The following is a 13,382-nucleotide window of genomic DNA, read 5'->3' on the forward strand; positions in this document are numbered from 1 at the left end:
CTGAGGACTTTGTGTTAATTCATTTCTTTTTTAAAATACACTTTTTATTTAGAATGTTTTTAGATTTATAGAATTATTTTGAAGATAGTTCCAGAGTTTCTATAGATCCCATAAGCAGGTTCTTCTATTATTAACATCTTACATTAGTATAGTACATTAGTCACAATTAGTGAACCAATATTGATATATTATTAGAAACTAGTGTCCATACTTTGTTCAAGTGTTCCAGCTTTTTCTTAATGCCCTTTTCATTTCCAGGATTACATTCAGAATACCACATTACATTTTGGTATTCATGTCTCCTTAGGCTCCTCATGGTTGTGACAGCGTTTCAGACTTTTCTTGTTTTAGATGACTTGGACAATGTTGAGGAGTACTGGTCGCTAATTTGTAGACTGTCCCTTTATTGGCAGTTGTCTAAAGTTTTTCTTATAATTAGGCTGAGGTTATAGGTTTGGGGAGGAAGACTGGAGAGGTGAATTGTCATTCTCATCACTTCGTATCAATATGATTATTGATATTGAGGTTAGACTTGATCACCTAGCTTGACATAATATTCATCAGATTTCTGCGCTATAAAGTTACTCTTTTTCCCTCACCTTTCCACACTGTGCTTTGTAGGAGAAAAGCACTACGTGCAGCCCAAACTTAAGGAATGAAGAGCTATTCTGTCTTTTAATAAGGGTAATTACATCAGTGATTTGAAATTCTTCTGAATGGGAAATATCTCTCTTCTCTCCATTTATTAAATTACTCAATAGTTTACATCAGTTTGGACTCAGGAATTTGTTTACATCAGTATGTATGGACTCAGTCTATAGTATGGTCCACAGTAGAGTATAGTCTACACTATAAAATATAAAGTATGTTATACTTTAGGTTAAAATACAATGCTGCTTTATTTATGTTATTGCTCAAGTTGTTCTAGCTTTGGAAAAATGGAACCTCTTTCCATTGATTTCTTCATTACTTAGACACACTCCATCATTATTTGTTGCATGTTTGTTCATTTTTAGCATTTTCTTACTTTCTGTCTCCACAAGATGTTCCAGGATCATCTTATCTCTTTCCTACCCCAATCCCCAACTCATCCATTTCTCCAAGGAGCCCTGGCTTCTTTTAATGGGCAATAAGTAATATCAGAGACCAGTATCTGGGCACTTGGTATGCTTGGTAAGATTGGGACATTATTTCTCTTAGGTCCTCCCAGTTGAAAGAACAAGGAGATACAAACGTGTGTTTCTAAATATTTCAAATTGAAACTATCTGTGTCAAGCTAAACACAACTTCATACTGATGTATCGAACTCTGAATCATTATCACAAGAATGATTTTAAGATCTTCCCCTTGGTTTTCTCTAACCTCCCGCTGCACCACTGAGAAACCCATCTTCCACCCTCTACTGTTTACTGAATTGTTCAATTTAAGTATGGACTTATAATGTTTTCAGAATTGTTAAATAGTACCCGATAGGGTAGAAAAACTGTCAACTACAGTAAAATGTTTACTCTTCCTTTTGCTTTAGACTTATAAACCCCACTCATTTCCAAAGTCACTGAGGTCAACACTTACCCCCTCACCCTCTTCACTGAGGGTGAAGAGACAAATATACATTTGTCTACATTCTGAATCCATCCTGAGATTTCGAATTTTTAAAACTTTACGTATATTAAAACTCACTCATTGTGCTATAAAGTTTTGGTTTTAGAAATGTTTGATTTATTGTATTTACCATTAGAGTATGCTACAGAATGATTTCACTGCCCTAAAATATCTGCTATACTTCACCTCTCACCCCTGAACCCCTGGGAACCACTGATCTTTTTTATTCTCTCTTTATTTTTGCCTTTTAAGAAAGTCATATTATTGGAACTATATAGTAGGTAGCTTTTTTCAGTCTGGTTTCTTTTACCTGTCAGTATGATTTAGGATTCATCAGTGTGTTTTTGTGGCTTCATAGCTGTATGAGCGCTTACCTTATGACAAAGACAGCATTGCTGAGCAGGGGTGATAGAAAGGCCTGGCTAGCGAATGGTACTGGGTCAAAGAATTATACAAATTACAGCTCTAAAATGTTAAAGGCCAAACAGACTTGGGAAGATACAGAAAAATATTCTCACAACCTTGAATTAGAAAAAACATTCAAACAACTTACAAAAAAATGAACCATAAGGGGGAAAACTTGAAACTAAATTAAACTGTAAAATTTCTGTTAATTAAAAAATAGCATTCAGAGAGTTCAAAAAAAAGCAGCTTACAGAGCAAACAGTGAATTTACAACTCATATATGTGATAGGATTTATACACAAAATGAAAAAAGGACTCCTATGGATTAAAAAGGAAAAGAAAGACTTCCAATATAATGATTGACAAAGTGGTTGAACAGGCACTTCAGAAAAAGAAGACATCCGGTTATCTAATAAACAGAAAAAAAATGCTCAACCTCATTACTACTAAGGGAAACACTGATTAAAAGAGAGATTAATGAGATACCATGTCACACTCACCATTGATGCATTTCCTAATTAAAAGAATGATGGTACCAAATATTAGTAGACACTTGGGATATCAGAACTCTCGTACACTGCTGGAGAGAATGTAAATTGTTACAACTTTGAAACCCAGTTTGGCTTATCTTCTGAGGCTGATCATGTAATCTGTGACCCAGTAAAGCCAATCTTAGGTATAAACTTAACAAAAAGTTTATATGCATACCAAGAATCTTATATATGAGAATGTACCTAACTGAAATATTCTTAATAGCCAACACTAGAAGAAAACCCAAATATTAGGAGTAGAATAGGTTAAAAAACTGAATGGCCTGTTAATAAAACAGAATAATAGGCAAGAATGAAGATGAATTAGCTGCAGCTACAAAGAGCAATCTTTACAAATTTCTTAAATATGATATTGAAGAAGCCAGATATAAAACAAAATATGCCTTAAACAAGACATATACCTACATTAGACACGAAGAATGTGCTCACACAGACAAAAGTCATGTGAAGACACAGTCTTCAAGCCAGGGAGAGAGACCTCAGAAGAAACTCCTTCATCTTGGATTCCTGGCTTGCTGAACTATGAGAAAATAAATGTATGTTATTTAAGCCACCCAGTCCTGGCATTTTGTTTTGGAAGCCCAACCAAATTCAATACAGATTATATGTTTTATATAAATAAAATATACAATGTTAAGAATCAAACCAAACTAATCTACAGCTTTAGAAGTCAAAATAGTGGTTATTTCTTAGGAAAAGAGAGTAGTGACTTGGAAGAGGTCCCCAAAAGATTCCTGGACAATATAGATATTCCATTTGCAATAATTCATTTTGCTCTCTGCATATTTTGTGCATTTTTGGAATACATGTCATCTACTAATAGAAATATTATATTATCTATATCTGTCTATCTATCATCTAGCTGTCTCATAGAAATAGCAATGTCATAAGAATTTAGGAGCACTCATTCTGTACTTAGGGTCTATTTCAGGATTTAATACACATTTATCTTGGAAAAATAAACCAGATCAGTAAACTCATAATATTTTGAAAAGAGAGGTATAACTGTGTATCTGATCTTCCAGATATGCACATACATTTAAAAGCTACATTACATAGCTATTAGAACACATCAATGGGTGTTTTGATCAATGGTACATACTTGCTGACTCTAGTGTTTAAAATGTTTCATAAATCACGTGCAGGAATTACTAACTAGTAGGAATGGGTATGTGATAAAATAAATAGTACTGAAAAACTAATCCATTATTAATAAGTAATTTATATCCCAACTTTATGGCAAAATTGAAATAAATGTCAGGTAGATTTTCTTAAATAAGTTAGAGTTTAAAATATTAAAATATTTCCTGACATGGATATTAACATAATCAGATGGCAAGGGATTTTCTAGTTGTGAATATAATGTATTGAAAAAAAACTGTTTGATATGGTCAAAAATATAAGCTAAATTCCAAACAGCAACCCGAGTAATAGCTTTTTATGTGCATGAATGAGAAATGATAATGTCCTTAATATTTAAAGAGTTTATACAAGAAACAGTGTAGAGTAGAATTTCAGAACTCTGATTTAAGAGTAGACAAGTTTGAACTGCAGCTTAACTACGTGTTAGCCATTTTACCATGGAAAAGTTACTTGATCTCTTTAAATATTAATAGCTCATGTATAATGTAGGTATAGTAAGTATCAACTTCTTAGTTTCATAAGAAAGATCAACTAAAGTAATGCAGTGTTTGGCACACTGTAAGCGCTCAGCTATTATTGATACTATCTCAATTTCTATTATGTTATAAGTTCGTACATATTTTCACCATAATAGCAAAGACATAAATATAATATTCCAATTTTCTTGTCAAAGTGGTTTAGGTAGAGAAAGAAAAAAATATTATGTTGTATTGATGATATAGTACAAATTGCTGCAAGTTTCAAATACTTAATTTAGTCAAGAACCTGAAGAATGTTATGTTCTTCCAGTGATATGACTTCTATTGCATTTTTTAAACTAATCTGTTTCTTTCTTAGACAGCCTCTTATTTGGTTTGACTGTTTCATTTGCCTCTGTGTCTATCATTTCCTTTGTTGTTTTAAAATATTCATTCTGCTTCTCTTTTTTCCTTTTATCTTGAGATCTTTTCTAGTCTAGTTTTAGTTTGCTAATTCAATGTTTGTATTTCAAATTTTCCCATTATTGCTTTTAATGTATTTAATTTTTCTTTTTTAATACCTTTTCAACCCTTTTCATTTTATTTTTATTGCTATCATTTATGTTATCTGATTCACTTGTTTTATCAATTCACATTTATCTGATATTCCCCCCTTCCTGCCTTCCTATGTTTCTTCTTTCTTCTTTTTTTCTATAATGCAGATACAATCTAGATTATTCTTTGGCTTTCTGTTGTAAATATTTATCTAACACTTGTCTTGCTTTATAGTTTTAGAATAGTTTCTGTCTTGGGACGCCTGGGTAGTTCAGTTGCTTAAGCAGCTGCCTTCAGCTCAGGTCATGATCCCAGCGTCCTGGGATCGAGTCCCACATCAGGCTCCTTGCTCAGCAGGAAGCTTGCTTCTCCCTCTGCCTCTGCCTGCCACTCTGTCTGCCTGTGCTCACTCTCTCTGACAGAAAAAAAAAAAAAAAAAGAATAGTTTCTGTCTTTAAGTCACAGAATACCTTTTGAATCAAAATGTTGTGTTTTTTTTTTTCCTGTTTATTGATTCTTGAATTAACAGTAGTCTATCAGGTTTGATATTTGTGCCTAAGATAGTGTCAGTAGATTACTTTCCCCTGGATTCCATTGCTGTCTACTTGAACACAGAGAATACCAACCTCTCATATCTCAAACCACATAATAAACCGAAGCATCCCTAAATACACAAATTTTAAGTGCCTGGTATATTAATAAGGTAGTTTAACTTTGTTGATGTGATAAATCTGATTTTGCCTAGCCAATCCATTAATTTTGAAAAACACAATATATTTAGACTGTATAGAGTATATAAAAAGTATTCAAATACACTGTTCCTGATGCTCTGAGGGCCAATCTTCATGAACAGTTCCTTTTGTCTTTATACTTAACAGCTCCTAATCAAACTGTTTTCCCAAAGTTTCTTAGATCAGCCCTTCATAGAACCTGTTTCACTGAGGTTGTGTCATACAATTAAAAAGTTTGATACAGTGGCCACATCTTGCACTGCATCCTGGGATTAGTGGGTGTATGCACGTGTGTGTATTTGTTTTTTTATACATCAAAATTCACTTTTCATGATGCATAGCCTTTTGGGTCTTGATGAATGTATACAGTCGTGGATCCACTACCTCAGCAGCATATATAACAGTGCCATCATTCTAAAAGTTCCCATGTTTGTCCTCTTCACAGTCAACCTCCCTACGCTATCAATCCCTGGCAACTGCTTTCCATTTTGTAGTTTCTTTCCTCTCTTTCTTTCTTCCTTTCTTCCTTTCTGTGGCATGTCATATAAACAAAAGGGATCATGCAATCTGTGACCTTTGGGTCCAGATGCTTTTACCAAGTAAAATGCATTTAAGATATATCCATGTTGGATGAATCAATAGTTCATTCCTTTTTATCAATGAATAGTATTGCATTCTGTGCATGTACCACAAGTACTTTATGTATTCCTCTTTTGAAAGACATCTTATTGCTTCTAGTTGTTAGTGGTTATGAATTAATGTGCAGGTTCATGAATTCATGTACAGGTTTTTGTGTGAACATAAATTTTTAATTAATTTGGAGGAATATTTAGGTTTACAATTGCTCTATTGGATAAGTCTATGTGCAACATAAAAATAAAAATAAAACCTTGCCAACCCGTTTTTGAAAGTGGCTATATAATTTTGCATTCCATTGATACTGAACGGAAATTTCTTTTGTTCAACATCCTTGTCAATGTTAGGTATTGTTGGTTTTTTGGATTTTTCTGAAAGGTGTATAGCTGTACCTCATAATGATTTTTAATTTGTATTTTATTATTACAATTTGTTGATTGTCTTTTCATGTGTTTATTTGTCATCATATAGCTTCTTTGGCAAAGTATCATTTAGATTTTTGTCTTTTTAAAAAAGATTTATTTATTTACTTTAGAGAGAGAGAGCACAGAAGCAGGAGGGACAGAGGGAGAGGGAGAAAGAATCTGAAGCAGATTCCTCACTGAGCCTGGAGCCTGACATAGGGCACAGTCTCACAACCCAGAGATCATGACTTGGGCCAAAACAAGAGTTGGATGTTCAACTGACTGTGTCAACCAGGTGCCCCTTCTGCCTTTTTTTTTTTTCTTTTTAATTAGAGTATTTGTTTTTCTAGATTTTTTTTTTTCATTTGACCTCCTAATATTCTAATACCCCAAGGCAGTGAGAAAGATCCATGTAGATATGCCTGGATCACATTACTCCCATTCTTAAATCCCATTCACAATGTCCCCATTCTACTAAGTATAAAATACAAAATTAGGAACATTCTTGCCTTCTTCTTCAAGACTTCATGTGCTATTTCTACCTCATTATACTCTTACCACACTTGCTTTGAATTCTTCAAATACTTAGTCTTTCCCAATACAAAGACTTGGAATATATTTATCCCTTGGAAACACCTACTCTTCCTTCATATTTTACATTTCAGTTTAAATACCACTGCTTCTGAGAAAGTTTCTGTAATCACACAAAATAAAAAAGATACACACACACACACACATACACATACGTACTTTCATTGATCATACTACCTTTATTTATTTGTTTTTAAAATTTATAATATTTGTCCTATCAACTAAGCTTCAGGAAGTGAGCTGTAGGAAGTCAGGAACTTGTCATTGTAGGTCCTTCAAGAAGCCAAGCAAGCAATCCTTACTCAATGAATACTTCGTACACAAATGAATTAACTTAATGAAGTGGTAACAAGATGGTGATACAGATGTTGAAAAGTATTCATGTGGATAGGTATTCGAATTTGATCTTGATAATGTATAAATATGCACATCTCTCCCATAATAATTTGAGTCTCCTTGAAGTCCAAAATATTCTTCTTTAGTAGGCAAAAGTTATCAAGGCAATCAAGGTGATCTGTAATGTATGCCTTCTGCTTCAAGAAAACCCCAGTAAAAATGATTTATCTTAGTGGTTCTGACCTGATTAGCTATTGTAGCACTCAAAAACTATTCTTCATGGGATACAGTTTCAATTGTAAGTTAGAACATTGTAGGAGACTCTCATATCTTTTTTATTTGTGATCTAATTGACATATGACATTATATTAGCTTCAGGAGCACAAATAATGACTTGATATTTGTATACACTGCAAGACAATCACCATATTAAGTCTAATTTCCCCTGTCACCATATAAAGTTAATATGCAACATAATATTATTGACTATATTCACCAAGCTGTACATTAGATTCTTATGATTTATTTATTTTATGACTGGAAGTTTATACCTATTGACTCCCTTCTCCCATTTTGCCTACACACCCAACTCCATTCCTCTGACAACTACTAATCTGTTATCTGCACCTTTGAGTTTTGTTTTGTTGGTTGGTTCTTTTTTTTTTTTTTTTTTTGGTTTTACGTATAAATAAAATCATACAGTATTTGTCTTTTTCTGTCCAACTTATTTCATTTAGCATAACATCCTCAAAGTCCATCCATGTTGTTGCAAATGGCAAGATTTCATTCTTTTTTTTTTAATGACTGAATATTCCATTGTATGTATATATATCACATCTTCTCTATTCATTCATCAATCAATGGACACTTAGATGGCTTTCATATCTTGGCTATTACAAAGAATGTTGCAACATAGGTGTACTATATCTTTTTGAATTAGTATTTTTATTTCCTTTGGATAAATACCCAGAAGTGGACTTAATGGATCACATGGTAGTTTTATTTTTAGTTTTGGGGGGAACCTCCATACTGGTCTACAGAGTGGCTGCATCAATTTACACTTCGACCAGTAATGCATAAAAATTCCCTTTCTTCAGGTTCTTGCCAACAGCACTTGTTTTGTTTGTTTGCTTGTTTTATGTTTTTGTCTTTTTGATACTAGTCATTGTGGCAGGTATGAAATGGTATCTCACTGAGATTTTTATTTGCATTTCTCTGATGATTAGTGGTGTTGAACATCTTTTTAATGTGTCAACAGAGATCTGTATGTCTTCTTAGGAAAAATCTATTGAGATCCTAATCTTTGCCCATTTGGATTGTTGTTGTTGTTACTAAGTTGTATAAGTTCTTCATATATTTTGGATATTAATCCCCTATTGGATATATGATTTGCAAATATATTCTCCCATTCAGTAGGTTGCATTTTAATTTTTTTGATGGTTTCACATTATACTGGTTTTTGAGGACTGATCTTAACCAGCTGTAACCTCAAGTTCCATTGTGCATGTGCTCCCATTCCAAGAAGCAAAAGCCTGACCTGATGTTGAGGTCTCAGCCTTGCTATACTCATATTTAGAGTGATTAAAAAGTATGAGCACCTAAACAACATTTTTTGAGGATCATGATCAAAATAAAAATAAATTTATCATGGTAAAAATTCATGGTCAAAAATATACAGCTTTAAGATTACTTTACTTGTTTTCTTACAAGTTTTTATAACCATGAAGCTCTTCTGTATAATCAATAACTTCAAGAAGCACTTAACTTCATCCTGTCACTAACACTAGATCTTAGCAAACCTCCATCCAGCAAACCTTCCACAAATAAGTTGAATTTACTAACACATAAATCTATTAGAATGCTCTTTTCTTTTACTTTTTATAAAGAATAAAAGCATGAATTTAAAATACGGGGTGGAATCCTGAAATAAATGTTTGAATTTGAGTGGCAGGTTTGACACTTGACTGTATAGACTACTCTCAAACAACACAAAATTAATGATAATATAACAGAAACATGATAGTGACACGTGATGCTTTAATTTATGTTTACCCTACAAATAAAAATTTTCAGCTTCATTTGACCAGGTCAAAACTAAGTTCAAAAGTGGAATCATAATGTGTTAAAGAAATCATTCAAAATAAGAAAAAAAAAACAGAAATATTCTTTGGTCTTGCATAGATAATATATATTTAAACAGAAAGAACTATTTTGCTGAACTTGCACTTTCCAAACCAAACACACAGACTCTATTCCGACTTCTGTCTTTCTTTTATTAGTTGGTAAGTCCTAGGAAGATTGTCTTTCCCATATTTTTCCAGTCACATCAGCAGTGCTTTCTTATTGGTCTCCTGTGCTACTGCAATACTCTTGTACATTATTTGACTACATTTTCGCATTATTTTACAAAATGCACTCTATGGTTGCTTGCCTTTGAAATGTATGGTTGATAAAAAGAAGTTCAGTAGTTAAAAACTGTGTAAGGTGCTGCATGCATTCTCCCTCCCCTGGAAATCTGTGATCCACTATAGCATATTCACATCTCTGAGATGTTCCTGCTGGGCTCCCAAATTTGTTGTCTTTGTTTTACTTTGCTCCAGAAACTACTAGTAAAGAAGGAACAGGTAAATATAAGGAGAAAGTTGCAGTGGAGAAGAAAATAGCTGTTGACTCTTAATTCCTCCAGTTGGCGCATCTAGGTCACTGGTCTTGGCAGTCCACATGGATTGAAGCATTTGCTGGGTCAGAGGAGCCAGAACAGCAAACTCGCTATGTATTATATCCCCAAACTTATCAGTACCCAGAGGCAACTTATGCCATCCTATAAGGCAATGATACTGCTTCTCAGAAAGGCACATCTCAATGCTCTAATGGTTTGATTCTATACCTTGAGCATCTTGCTGTGTCAGCACAAGACACATCTCCATCTATCTACTTCCTCAAAACAGGGGCAAGAGTTTTCCATTTTTATTCCCGTAGGGGATTTTATTACACATTGCCTATTAGAACTCTAAAGTAAAGCAATCTATCTAATTTTGTTTAATCCACAGTTCCCAAACAAATCTGACTAGAGAACCCTTCCTTTCCAACTTCCAACTAGTGTCTGGTGTAAATATCGTGTGGGGAATTACTTCGCTACAATGAGCTCTCCCTACATTTGTGTGCCCACAGAAATCCTATTAAGAATAATGAATTCAAAGAGCTGAGACATTTGTGTGATTTCTGTGAGCTCAAACCACAAAATTGCAGCTGGATTTTTTATGGTGCATATTTTAATAAGAACACTACGTAGCACAACAGATACTAATACAAAGCTAAATTTCTAAGGCAGAATGTGGCTTTTCGTAGCAGCCTCCTATATCTCTTCCTTAAAGAACTTGTAACAATATTTAACCAGTGGGTTTAACTAAGAAGAGAGCTCCAATACAATTCCAGATCTTTCTATGAATGTTTCATTCAGTTTTGTGTTGGAATCCTTCTTCCTTCTCTTCCTTCTCCTCCCCCTCTCCCCTTCTCCTCCTTACCAATCAATCTTTGCTGAATTTTTTTAGCATTTTACTTGTATTACTTGTATTTACATTTTACTTGTATTTCTTGTATTTGTTTAGTTATTTGTAAAAGTATTAAGACCACCTAGTCCCCACCCTGCCTGCTTTTCTTTTCTTCCCTCTTTGCTTCATGAACTGATTTCAGTAAGTTGGTATGTATTCCCCTATAACTTTATCCTTAAGTTATTTTATCCCTATATATACACCTATATGTACTTTGTTTTAAATAAATGGATTACATACTATAAATGCCTGAAATATTTCTTAGCTTATCATTGAAATTCAATAGACCTAATTAAGCATGGTTTGCATGTTCCTAGTATTGTGGAATATTATGTAATGATAATACTTGTGACTAGTGGGAATATAGAGGAAAGTATACACTGTAGAATAAAATGGGAATTGATGCAGTTTTTTTGGAGATCTGATATCCATTAAAAAGATAAATGTATTGGGATGCCTGGGTGGCTCAGTCGGTTCAGCTGGTGCCTACGGCTCAGGTCATGATCCCGGGGTCCTGGGATCGAGTTCCACATATGGGCTCCTTGCTCAGCAGGGAGCCTGCTTCTCTCTCTGACTCTGCCTGCTTCTGTGCACTCTCTCTCTCTCTGATGAATAAAAAAAATAAATAAAATCTTTAAAAAATAAATATATTAGGGAGGCATGTATTGCTTGGAACACTGGGTGTGGTGCATAAAAAATGATTCTTGGAACACTGACAAAAATAAAATTAAGATGTTAAAAAAAGATAAATGTGCAATGCTTTATACATATATATGTATATATATGAATTCTACAATATAATTTGTGAGGATGACACAAAAACTATTAATTAGGGGTGCCTCGGCGGCTCAGTGAGTTAAAGCCTCTGCCTTCCACTCAGGTCATGATCCCAGGATCCTGGGATCGAGCCCCGCATCGGGCTCTCTGCTCCGCGGGAGCCTGCTTCCCCCCACGCCCTTCCTGCCTCTCTGCCTACTTGTGGTCTCTGTCTGTCAAATAAATAAAAATAAAATATTTAAAAAAACAACTATTAATTAAATGTATATAAATGATTATGTGTTTTAAGATGGTGGTGCAATAATGTTTTAACTTGATGTTACCTTTCTCTTGACTCTATCCTTAAGTCTACTTTTAAAAGAAACCTTTCAGACTTAACATATTGCTAAAAAGAAAGAAAGAAAGAAAGAAAGAAAGAAAGAAAGAAAGAAAGAAACCCACATATATCTTCTCTAACTTTCCACTCAAATTGATAGAAGGGCATCATGTCAAGAGACAGTTGAAAATGTAAGTTTAGAACTCAGAAATCCAGAGGTGAATATTCAAAATTAGGACATTTCTAGGGTCATGGTAACATTCTGTTTTAGGATTAGAGTTACCTAGTTGTGTTTTTATTTTAATTTGGGGGAGGTGCACATTTATGGTTTATGTGCTTTTCTCCATGTATGTCAATTTCAATAAAATTTAAATGAATACAAAAATTTGCCTACTTGTTAAGTTTGACTTCCCACAGTATCCCAGCTTTAAAAAAACATAACAGACTGTACATTGTCTGTCTCTTCTTTTTTCTTCTAATTATAAACATGCTCCTAATTGGCAACCATTTTGGGAGGAGAGAGGGGAAATTTAGATCTGGATCAAGGTTTCTCAATCTCAGCTTTATTACCTTTTTTTTTTCCCCCCGGAATAATCCTTCATTGTGGGAGGTTATCCTGTGCATTGTAGGCTATTTAACAGCAGCCCCTTTGCATCCAGCAGGATGCCAGCAGCATCCTCCTAGTTACAGTAATGAAAAATATATCCAGACATTGTCAAAAATCCCCTGGCGAGAAGCACTGCCCCCTGGTTGAGACTAACTGGTTGAGGCAAACTAGATATGACAAAGGAAGTCTGCGCAGAATCCCGAGTGATGAAATTAGATCATTATCAAGATTAAAACTAGGAAGGGAAGCCTGCTGAAAACTGGTCATTGAAGAGAATTAGATCAAATTTCAGAAAACTTAACAAACTTCCAGGAGTAGAATTTATACTCAGAGTTTATAATAGCATCATTGTCCTCAGTCACAAAACCAATATTGGAAATTCCAAGAGAGGACTAAATTGTCATGCAGCATTCCTTTGACAAAAGTAACACCCATAAACTCCCTATTAGGATAACTGATTGTGTATATTACTAACATCTAGCAGTGCATACTCTTTAATCTCAGAAAATAATATTGTTTTTTCCTTTTATTTCTTTTTTTCTTCTTATTGTATTATGTTAGTCACCATACAATACATCATTAGTTTTTGATGTAGTGTTCCAAGATTCACTGTTTATGCACCACATCCAGAACTCCATGCAATAAGTGCCCTCCTTAATACCCACCACCAGGCTCACCCATCCCCCACCCTTTCCCCTCTAAAACCCTCAGTTTGTTTC

The sequence above is a fragment of the Mustela lutreola genome, chromosome 3 (assembly GCF_030435805.1).
Source record: "Mustela lutreola isolate mMusLut2 chromosome 3, mMusLut2.pri, whole genome shotgun sequence".
NCBI lineage: Eukaryota > Metazoa > Chordata > Mammalia > Carnivora > Mustelidae > Mustela > Mustela lutreola.